This window comes from Adiantum capillus-veneris, chromosome 11 (assembly GCF_014529385.1).
Source record: "Adiantum capillus-veneris isolate H3 chromosome 11, ASM1452938v2, whole genome shotgun sequence".
Lineage (NCBI taxonomy): Eukaryota > Viridiplantae > Streptophyta > Polypodiopsida > Polypodiales > Pteridaceae > Adiantum > Adiantum capillus-veneris.
The window spans coordinates 26,381,251-26,393,751 of record NC_140941.1 but is presented as its reverse complement, the minus strand read 5'-3'; the positions used below and the strand labels follow the sequence as shown (position 1 = coordinate 26,393,751).

The 12,501-nt window shown below is 40.9% G+C and overlaps 1 pseudogene; it reads right to left on the bottom strand.

Annotated features, from left to right (window-relative positions):
- Positions 1-12,005: 12,005 nt before the first annotated feature.
- LOC147447021 (uncharacterized) lies at positions 12,006-12,292 on the bottom strand (annotated as a pseudogene).
- Positions 12,293-12,501: the final 209 nt, after the last annotated feature.

Genomic DNA, 12,501 nt, shown 5'->3' with positions numbered 1-12,501 from the left:
TTTAATGCACTAGTAACTTGTGTGTAGCGAAAAATGATCACATAGTGAACATTCCATTAAGAATAAGTTCCAAATGAGCATAGAGAGAGTACTTCATTGGAGAAAGCAACATAGCAATTTACACCTAACTAGTTTGGCATAGACAATACTTGAAAAGAGAGAGAAATAGAACAATTGACAACAATTGAGGACCGGATTGACATGAAGCCGGTCCCCCCTCCAAAAAGACTTTGTATTATAGCTTTCCCATCAAAGGAGACTTTTGTACAATACAATCTTTGTGTTCCTTGACAAAACTCGTTGGTGAAATGAAGATGGAAGCTTCATGCACCAAATTATGCTTGAAAAACACACCTAGTGGGCCTAGCCTCAGTCCCAAGACCTCACACACCTTCAAAGATAATGAGAGCTAGCACGGAATGAGGAAAGATTGAGAAGAAGAAGATGTATCTTAAGAGAAAGAAGTATTCTCCTCACATAATCACTCTAATAGCATAGCTTAGCTTAGTAATTAGCATGGTAGAGGAGATGAGCATGCCATTGAAGCTTGGCTCTTGGTTGGATTTGCATTCCATAGCCAAGATTTGTTGGTGTAGGCCTCTACTTCTCAATGCTTGGAGAAGGAGATGGAGTTCTTGCTCAACACATGAGTTGTGTGTGTGTGTGTGTGTGTGTGTGTGTGTGTGTGTGTGTGTGTGTGTGTGTGTGTAACAAAAATTAGATAGACTAAAATGCCAACCCCTCTCTCTCTCTCGATCAACCCCTCCTCCCAATTACTGTTGATGGCTTCCCATTGGCTCCTACAAAGCTTAGCCAATAACAATTTAGAAACATGATTGATACCCTTCTGACATGTGTCCCTCTTTCCCCTTTTGTGAGAGATTTAGGTAATTAAAATAATTTATTTAAACTCTCATTGGACCTTTTAGTCTTCTGGCCAATAGGAATCAAGCAAGCCATTGGGTTGTTGGATGCTCATTGGACCCCTTGGTAGACTGTCCAATAGTTTTCTAGGGAGATTAATTTCTATTGGTTCTTTTATCAAGCATTTTTCAATTGATTAGACTAATTTTGCTCTAGCCTAATTCTCATCGATCCACCTCTATGGCCATCCAATAGGATTTGAGGGGATGTGTGTGTGTGTGTGTGTGTGTGTGTGTGTGTGTGTGTGTGTGTGTGTGTGTGTGTGTGTGTGTGTGTGTGTGTGTGTGTGTGTGTGTTTCTCTCTTCCCCTACCACTAGGGCTTGCCCCCTCCTTCCTAGGGATGTGGGAAGAATTTTTAGTCTTCCCATAACCATCCAATTTTCCCCACTATTGGCCATTGGACAATTTAATTAGATTTAAGAACTTTAGCCTATGGAAGTCTTAATGGAGCTAAACCTTAGGTCTTTTAAGCTCCATTGATGCACATTGCTCTTTTAGAGACTGTCCCCCTTTGGATCCTTATTTTCCCTCCTTTGGATCCCTGCCGAGACCGGTATGGCAGCCTTACCAATATTCTAGCTTTTACTCCCCTGGTACCTCCCCATATTAAATGATCAAATTAACATGAACAAATCATTTGGGAGAATTAGATATTAGTTTTTATGACATTGCCTCTCTCTTGAAATCATAGTCGTCCTCGACTATATGGTAGAGAAGATAAAGCCTAGTCATTAGTCTGTTTGCTAGCAAGTAGAGGATCCCTATTTTACCCTACGACACCGTTCCAAAATGGATGACTAGTCGATTTGGTGCTTGAGAGCCTTAGTTACCGCAAGCATGTCTGCACATTAGTCCGTATCAATCTTCCATAGTAGAGTGACAAGCTCTACTTGGTGTTCAGGAGACATTGTCTCCACAAACATGATCATAAGCATGCATACTTATTAACATTTGTGCACAATAAAGAAAAAGAGAGTCTTATAAGACAAAAACTTTGTTCATTTATACATATTTACATTTGCTTACTCTAGGGAATCATTGTAAGCACTGACAAGGTTTAGGGTATCCTTTAATTGTATGCCTTGCATCCATCTAGCATCTTCAAAAGGATAACTTTTAAACTTGATAAGATATCGTTGGATAGTCTTACCATCTCTCAATACCTTGTCTTCATGTCGGAGAATGGACTCAGGCTGCACCACCTCTTCTTGGTCATCAATCTCCGGTGGGTCTTCAATGGTAGCTTCTTGAGGTAGCTCCCTTTGTAAGGCTTTAGTAGGCTGGCATGGAAAGCATTGTGTATGAGCCAATGGTTGGGCAACTTGAGTTGATAGGCCATCTCATTGATCGGCATAAGAATCTGAAAGGGACCATATTACCTTTTTGCTAACTTAGAATAGTATTTTTGGTGTCCTGTAGGATTCTTGTCTGTCGTGTGCCTTAAGTGAGCCTTGGGAAACTTAAGCAAGACCCAATCATTTTCTTTAAAGGCTAGAGCTCTTTTGTGCTTATCAGCAATAGCTTTTTGCCTTTGCTAAGAGATGGAAATAGCATCCTTAATCTTTTGGAAAGATTCTTGTAGGTCTCGCCTATATTCATCTGCAGCGAAGATCTTCCATGTACCTTAAGTAGCAGGGGACTTTTTGATCTATCCTCAATGACCTCAAAAGGTGCTTTTCCCATGAAAGTATGTACAATATTATTGTAAGCATACTCCACTAAAGGTAGGTACTTCTCCCATTGGGACTTTTGATCTACTTCTGTGACGTAAGCTTTTAGTAGATTAGTAATTGTTAGGTTAGCTACTTCACTTTGGCCATCCGTTTGCGTGTGATAGGACTAAAAGAAGTTTAGCTTGTACCTAAATTTTCAAAGAGACCCTTCCAAAAATTACTGTTCATTCTAAGATCTCTATCCGACATTATGGACATAGGCAAGCCATGGCACTTGAAGATTTGGGATATCAAGAGGGTTGCCATTTGATGGGCCTTGATAGTCTTTTTGACAGGTATAAAATGTGATTGTTTGCTAAACTTGTCCACTATCATCCATATTCTTGTATTCCCATGGATAGACTTGGGCAATCCAAAGATAAAATCCATGAATATTCTCTCCCATGTGAAGGAGTACGAGTGGAAGTGCGACGCGAGAGAGAGTGCGAGAAGAAGAGCACGACGATATGGTGAACTCGCTCTACTGTAATGTGTAGAGCATAGTGAGTTCTTATTAGGTTTTTACAAAAGAATATGTGTACATACCTGGCGGCCCGCCCACTTACCTGGGCGACCACATTGGGCTTCATACCCCAACAACCTCCCACTTAAAGTCCAATGTGGTACTTTAAGTGTGAGAGAAGCTACCATACAAGCTAATATACAAGAGATGTAGAGAAGTGATGTACTACCCGACACCTAACTGCTTGCGAAAATGCGCAAAGCTCTCTGAGGGAAGTCCTTTTGTTAGTAGATCAGCACGATTTTCTGTGGTGTGAACTTTGACAAGCTGAAGTTGCTTATCCTCGAGCATTTCCCTGATGAAATGATACTTCACATCCACATGCTTTGTCTTTGAGTGATAAACTGGATTGCGAGCCAATTGTATAGCACTTTGACTATCACAATATAACACAGGCATCTCTTCTTTGATTCCCAAATCTGTTACTAGTCGATTAAGCCAAATTGATTCTTTGCATGCCTCTGATGCTGCAACATATTCATCCTCTGTAGTAGACTGAGTAACACAATCTTGTAATCTAGAACGCCATGATACTGCTCCACCAGCCAATGTAAAGACATACCCTGACGTAGACCTTCGGTTGTCTAAGTCACCTGCATAATCTGAGTCTGTAAAACCCTTTACACTTAGCTCTTGACTCCCATAGCATATACGCATACTCTTTGTATCTTTCAGGTATCTCAATATTCCTTTCACTACCTCCCAATGTTTCTTGCCTGGGTTTGACATGTATCGACTTACTACTCCCACTGCAAATGCAATGTCTGGGCGAGTAGCAATCATTGCATACATCAAACTACCCACTGCAGACGCATATGGAATCTTATCCATTTCAGCATGTTCTTCCTCAGACACGGGACAATCTTGTTTGCTAAGTTTCACATATGGTGGCAATGGAACACTCAGTGCCTTTCCCTTCTCCATATTGAAACGTTGCAAAACCTTGTCAATATACTCTGTTTGAGATAACCAAATCAACTTCTTTGATCTGTCTCTCTCAATGCGCATACCAAGGATATGACTTGCCTCACCCATGTCTTTCATGTCAAACGATTTTGCCATCTTTGACTTCAAAGCTGAAATTTCTTCCAAGTGCTTGCCAGCAATCAACATGTCATCCACATACAAAATAAGGATCAGCCAACTACCATCCTTAGCCTTCTTTGTATATAGACAGTGATCGAACTCACTACGTTTGTAGCCTTGAGAAAGCATAAACTTGTGGAATTTATGGTACCATGCCCTCGGTGATTGTTTTAAGCCATAAAGACTCTTTAACAACTGGCATACCCAATCTTCCTTGCCTTTCTCAACAAACCCTTCTGGCTGCTGCATGTAAATTTCCACATCTAAATCACCATGCAAGAACGTTGTCTTGACATCCATTTGGTGCAACACCAAATCTAATATGGCAACCAATGCAAGAAAGCATCTCAATGTAGTCATCTTGACCACCGGAGAGAAGACTTCATCAAAGTCAATGCCTTGTTCTTGCTTAAAGCCCTTGGCAACAAGCCTTGCTTTGTACTCTGGCTGACTATCATGAGCGGTGATCTTATACCTGTAAACCCATTTACAAGGTAGAGCCTTTTTGCCCTGTGGTAATTTAACTAGCTTCCATGTCTTGTTTTTATGCAGAGCTGTCATCTCTGACTGCATGGCCAATTGCCAATTCCCGGAGTCCTTCATTTGCACTGCTTCCTTGTAATATGAAGGCTCATTGCAATCAGTCAACGTGACATAGTTCATAGATGGAACAAACCTATCAGGAGGTCGCATGACACGTCCAGATCTACGCACAATAGGTGGCTCAGGCTCAGCCACAACCTGTGGTTCCACTCTATCCTGTCCTTGCTCCTCTTGAGCCCTGACATTTTGTCTTGCACGTGCAGGTCCATCCTCTTGGAAGACAACTCTTCTAATCTCCTCAACCCTCTCTGGTTTAGAATGATATTTGGATTCATTAAAGTGAACATCATTGCTGCGGACAACCTTTCTGGATTCGGGATCCCAAAGTCTGTACCCCATCTCACCAGAATTACCATAGCCTAGAAAGATGCACTTTCTACTCTTTGGCTCAAGTTTGTTCCTAAATTCCTTTGGAACGTGAGTATATGCCTCACAACCAAAGACTCTGAGATGCTTGTATGAGGGCATTTTGCCTGACCATACCATCTCTAGCACTGAATCCTTTTGCAAAACCTTGCTAGGAGATCTATTTACAAGATAAACAGCTGTTGATACAGCTTCAGCCCAAAACCCATTTGGCAGCTGTGCATTAGACAACATACTTATGACCTTCTCTTGTATGGTCCTATTCATCCTCTCAGCAACACCATTTTGAGGAGGATTGTAAGGAGCATTAAGTTCACGTTTTATACCTTTTGACTCACAAAAGTCCTGAAAGGCCTTTGAAACATACTCTCCACCATTGTCAGTGCGTAAGCATTTAAGCTTCTTACCACTATGATTCTCCACAAGTGTCACAAACGTTTTGAAAACACTAAACGCTTCATCCTTGTGCTTGAGAAAGTAAACCCATACTTTCCTCGAGTAATCATCTATAAATGTCATAAAGTAAGAAGCTCCCCCTAGAGATAGGTTAGGCATAGGTCCACACAAATCACTATGAACAAGTGCCAACTGTGTATCTCTTCTACTGCTTCTATGCTTATGTGGCTACTGTGTTTGCTTACCATACAGACAATGTTCACAGAATTCAAAATCATTAAATGAAAAGCCAGGCAAATAACCAGAACGAGACAAGATTTCCATTCCCTTCTTGGACATATGTCCTAACCGGCTATGCCACAAAGAAACGTTCGGCTGCTCGGTTACATTGATTACATTTTTAGAGAGGTCATTGATTACATTCTGAGGTCATCTCGGTCACCGTTCGGCTTCGACAAAGTTCTGCGCAGGCCATTTTCGACTACGTGGTCTCAGCCGTGTCTTTGCCTGTCGAATTTCACTCCAATCTGAGCTGGTGACTCTAGCCTCCTGCAGTGCTACCCCGAGCCTCGATCTGAGCTCTGATACCAGTTGAAGGAGTACGAGCGGAAGTGCGACGCGAGAGAGAGTGCGAGAAGAAGAGCACGACGATATGGTGAACTCGCTCTACTGTAATGTGTAGAGCATAGTGAGTTCTTATTAGGTTTTTACAAAAGAATATGTGTACATACCTGGCGGCCCGCCCACTTACCTGGGCGACCACATTGGGCTTTATACGCCAACACCATGGTGAATTAGAGATTGGCAAAGGTTGAAGCAGTACAGGTTTCTTTTCCCCTATCAAACTTTGTCTTTTGACATACCACACATTTTGATAAATACTCTTGTATGTTTGCGTTCATGGCAGGCCAATAGAAGTATGTTTCTATCCCTTTTAGGGTAGATTGAATCCCTCTATGCCCCGCATAAGGAGGAGCATGGGATTCATACATTACTTTCTCACGTAGTGAGTTAGTAACGCATAGTCTGTTGCCATAGAGAAGATAACCATCTTGTAAGGTAAAATGGTTCTTCCTTCTTCCCTAGTGCAAGGGCCGAAATCACATCTTTAAAATTGGGATTGATAGTGTACTCATCTATCATAGAAGATAGATCATTGTGAGTTGCTATGGATACCACATTCACTCTCAGTCGTCTTGAGAGTGTATCAGCTACTTGATTATGCTTACCAGCAATGTGAGCAATATGAAAATGGAATTGCGAAAGGAAATTTGCCCACCTCATTTGTTATGTCGGAGAGCTTGGTCTACATCATGAAGTACTTAAGGCTTTGGTGATCCGTTCGCAGAATAAAAGGAGTCCGCAATAAATAGTGCTTCCACGAGTCTCGAGCATGTACAACTGCTAAGAGTTCCTTCTCATATATACCTAGAGCTTGTTCAACAGGGTCAATCCTTCGATTTTCGTAGGCTATGGCGTGCCCTTCTTGGAGCAAAACAACTCCAAGGCAATCACCACAAGCGTCACATTGGACCTCAAATGACTTTGAGAGATCCGGTAGTGTAAGCACAGGTTGAGATATAAGCTCCTCTTTAAGCTTTTCAAAAGCATTGTTCTCCTTGGTGGATCATATATACCTAACGTTTTTCTTTGTTAGGTCATGTAATGGTCCCGCAATTTGTGAGAACTTTTCTATGAAGCGTCTATAGTATGCACACATGCCTATAAAGCTTCTTAGTTCATGCAGATTCCTCGGATTAGGCCATCATTTTATTACCTCTAACTTTGATGGATCCATTTGGATGCCATCTTGAGAGATAATGTGACCTAAATATTAAATCTCTTGTAAGAAAAAATCACTTTTCTTTCGATTAATACAAAGTTTATTCTCTCATAAAACTTGAAATATTACCTGGAGGTGTTGCTTGTGTTCGTCTAATGAATTAGAGTAGATGATTATATCATGAAAGAACACTCCAGTAAAGCTTCGGTGAGGCCTGAATAGCTTCTCCATCATGCGGTTAAATGTGGTTGGTGTATTGGTCAAGCCAAAAGGCATGACATTGTACTCGCAAAGATCAAACGTAGTGCAAAATGTGATCTTTACAATGTCTTGATCAACTATCCTTATTTGATGGTAGCCACTTTTTAGGTCAATCCTACTGAAGTAGGCCGACCTCTGTAGCTTATCACATAAGTCTTCTACCCGTGGAACGGGAAACCTATTCTTGATAGTTGATCCTATTTAGTGCTCTATAATTTCCATGTTCGTGGAGCTTCACCGTTTTCTCATAGGCTAGACCACCATTGCCTTGCGGACTTTTGAAAATGCATAGCTACATGACGTAGCTTAGAGGACTCCGTGAAGTCCTCATCTCCAGACGCCGCATCGAATTGTTGGATAAAGACCCAGGACTTTGTCTGCAGTACCAAAGGTGCCATCGTAGGTAAGGAAAGAGATGTTCTTTCCTCCCTCTTTGAAATTTTTGAGCTTGGACAACCTTTTTTAGGCGGCATAGGGTTTCCTATGGCCTCTTCTCTTGGGTGGTTTGAGAGCTGCAGCATCACTTTCTTCAGAAGAGGAAGATGATGAGGAAGATGGAGAAGAGGGTGACCCCTTTCTCGCCTTTTTCTTTCCTTGTTCCTCCTTTTTGCACCATCACTTTCTTCAGAAGAGGAAGAGGATGAGGAAGATGGAGAAGAGGGTGACCTCTTTCTTGCCTTTTTCTTCTCTTGTTTTCTCTCTTCCCTCTTTGAATTATGGTGAAGAGGATTATGCGATGGTCTTCTCCGTTTAGGGGGTGTTGGAGAGTGTTTTGCCCACCGTCTTCGTGGAGCCATCTCCGTTGAGGTGGCAGGAGACTCGCTTCTTTCTCATTCTTTTGGTGGGGGCTCTATCGTTGAAACTTGGGTTCTCCTTTGGGAGGGAGATGCCTCACCGAGTAGTAAGTTTTTGAGCCCTTTGTATGGATCCTCCTCTTCTTCCCTTATTGGAGAGAGTCCTCTTTTGGAAGTCTCACCAGAAGCCTTCCTAGGTACTCTCTCTTCTTGGTGGGGATTTTGGAAAATACCATGGGTGCGCAATTGCTGTAGCACTTCACCTTGGAGGGATGGATTGCCCAAGGCTTGTTGAAGCCTGGAAACAAGATAGTTTACAAGCATAGGGGCATCATTAGTTGCTTTTTCATTAGCAAAGTCAAAGCTATCAACATTCATTTCAATCTCTTTTCCTTTGTCAACCATACTAGCAAATGTTAGATGTAAATTTTTACCTGTACTTTGGCACTTCAAGACCTAGTTGCTACTCCTCTGTACCTTCAAAGATAAGCATTCAAGCATCTATACCCATGGCTCGAATGTTATTAACTGCAAGGAATAGAAGAGAGGGTTTCACAGAGCCAAGACAGCTCAATAATCATTTAACCACAGGCAAGCCCCATAGGACTCCATTATTAAGACCATAGCTCTCGACGGTATCCCCGTTAACTGCATAAAGCAGGAATGCTTCAAGATGAAAAATCCCTATTCTACTTACTCTTTTGCAATTAATAACACCAAAAATTTGTAGCAAGCTTGAGGACCTCTCTTCTTGACCAAGAAAAGAGAAACCAATAGGTCTAATACCAATGTTACATTTAATGCACTAGTAACTCATGTGTAGCAGAAAATGATAACATAGTGAGCATTCCATTAAGAATAATGAGCATAGAGAGAGTACTTTATTGGAGAAAGCAACATAGCAATTTACGCCTAACTAGTTTGACATAGACAATACTTGAAAAGAGAGAGAAATATAACAACTGACAACATTTGGGAACCGAATTTACATGGAGCTGGTCCCCCCTCCAAAAAGGCTTTGTATTATAGCTTCTCCCATCAAAGGAGACTTTTGTACAATACAATCTTTGTGTTCCTTGACAAAACTCGCTGATGCAATGAAGATGGAATCTTCATGCACCAAATTATGCTTGAAAAACACACCTATTGGGCCTAGCCTCAGTCCCAAGACCTCACACACCTTCAAAGATGGTGAGAGCTAGTAGGGAATGAGGAAAGATTGAGAAGAAGAAGATGTATCTTACGAGAAAGAAGTATTCTCCTCACATAATCACTCTAATAGCATAGCTTATCTTAGTAATTAGCATGGTAGAGGAGTTGAGCATGCCATTGAAGCTTGGCTCTTGGTTGGATTTGCATTCCATAGCCAAGAGTTGTTGGTGTAGGCCTCTACTTCTCAATGCTTGGAGAAGGAGATTGAGTTCTTGCTCAACACATGAGTTGTGTGTGTGTGTAGCAAAAATTAGATAGACTAAAATTCCAACCTCTCTCTCTCTCTCTCTCTCTCTCTCTCTCTCTCTCTCTCTCTCTCTCTCGGTCGAGCCCTCCTCCCAATTACTCTTGCTGGCTTCCCATTGTCTCCTGCAAAGCTTAGCCAATAACAATTTAGAAGCATATTGTGACATATGTGCCCCTTTCCCCTTTTGTGAGAGCTTTAGCACTAGTTTGGTACCAAAACAGGACACTTTAAGTGTCCTTTTTTAACAAATTTAAATTGTACTTTTTTTAACCACTTGTCCGTGCGAAATTGTCAATTTAGACAACGCAACAACAAACTATAGATTCATGATTTTTAAACAATACCAAATGCAGATTCACCGATTTAGGCAACACGTCTTATTGGTTTAGATTCATCGATTTAGGCAACACTGATCACAAAATCATGATGCACTGGTTGGTTACCACTGTCACTTGTATGGTTTTGTTACCTGGGTATAAAGAATGAAGAATATTTGGATTTGACATGGGTATATATGATGGCAGACATTTGGACTTGATATATCATGATTTTCTATCGTGACAATGTTTCTAGAATTTGACTTGAGATTTATGAAAATTGAATGAGGAATGTGACCGATGATGTCCTGATTCATCAGGTAATGACATATATTGCTTATTCTAGTGGTATGGGACACTAAAATAGGTAGTATGTGGATGACGGCAAGCATAAGCAGTACTGTTGTTTAATTTCATAAATTTCTCTTTTACTATGTGATATTTTTGACACAAAATACTAATCACGGTTTTGACAAGTATGCTTTGCAAATTCTTATCTTTGCAACTAAGGACAGTTTCTTTTTGACAGAGAGGTTGCGGAGGCACCTCTGCACAGACTAAATTCGCACAAGGACGACACAACATTTTTGGAGGATTTTTTTGCCGTTTTTCCCTCTCCGAGTGTCCAAAAGAGGCGACTTAGGAGTCGATCCTAGGGTTTTTGGTCCTTCCGGACACACTGACAAGGTCAAAATCACCATATTTTGAGTCACATTGTTAATTTTTTAAAATTCTTGTTAGTTTTAGTACCTTGTTTAAAGAATTTCAAGGGTACTCTAATTTTGTGCATAAGGGACACCCTTTGCTAAAAGCAATCTTTACCCTGATAATAAACTTGGATGATAATCACCAATTTCCCTCTTTTGGACACCCGAAGACAAAAAAACCACAAAAAAGCCTCCAAAAATGTTGTGTCCTCTTTGTGTAAATTTAGTGTATGCGGTGGGGCCTCCACATACACTAAACTCTCCCAGAGAGGATGCACCATTTTTCGAGGCTTTTTTTGCCGTTTTTCCCTCTCGAAGCATAAAAAAGAGGCGGCTTAAGAGTCGATCCTAGGGTTTTTGGGCCTTCCAGTGCATTGTCGAGGTCAAAATCACCATATTTTGAGTCACATTCTTATTTTTTTTTCCTTTTTTTGTTAATTTTAGTACCTTGTTTAAAGAATTTCAATGGTACTCTAATTTTGTGCATAAGGGACACCCTTTCCTAAAAACTATCTTTACCCTGATAATAAACTTGGATGATATTCCCCATCTTCTGTATCTGTATATGAAAGACAAGTATTCTTCTAAATTATATGATTATTTTTACTTATACTATGGTTGATGATACAGGGAGAGAAAGTCGTTAACACTAGAATGGTAACATGACACTTTTATGTCCTTGGTCCCTTCCAAACCTCTATGGTAGCTTAGTACTTTGTGAGCCCCCCCCCCCCCCCCCGTGCGCATGCCTTTTCCATCCTCCCTCGTCTCGCCCACATATACATCCTAGTGAATTCATCCCTCTGGAAAGACCACCCCACCTTAGCTCGCCTTGTTGCTGCTCGTCGCGTCTACAAACGAACAAGCCATAGACACACACACACACACACACACACACACACACACACACACACACACACACACACACAAACATAGAGAGAGAGAGAAAGAGATCAAACAAATGTGCTACAATGTATGCTAGCAAAAGATCATTAACAAAGCATTCACAAAAGCAAGTGATCGACATTAGCTACAACATCCTCATTGTACGATGCATTAAAACATGGCCTTAATTAATCATGCACTACATCATCATCTGCTAGTTTCATAGCCATGACGCGGTCTATGTGGAGTCCCAGTTCATCAAATCAGCAATATAGGGATCAAAACGATCATCCTCATCATCATTCTCTTCTTCTAGCTCTTCATCCTCTTCTTCATCTTCTATGTAGGTTTGCTCTTCTTCATCGACATCATTCTCATTTGCTTCGTCAAGCGGTCGTGCTGGAAGTTCTTCACCTTCTATGTTTGCTTCATCATCATCGTTGTGTTCATCCACAGTGGTGCACAGTGACTGCATTCTGATATACAATCAAAAAGCATATGCAGTTGTAGGCACACAAATTGATTAGTAACAGAATATTAAACAATTTGTTAGAGGTAAACATTAAACTGTAATATAATTAAACGCATAAACAATTATAAAGGTAAAAAAATAAACAAGTCCGGGTGTCTAATCTAATGGTCGAAAGGCACTAGAGGTCAACTATTAATACCATGGGCAAGCTT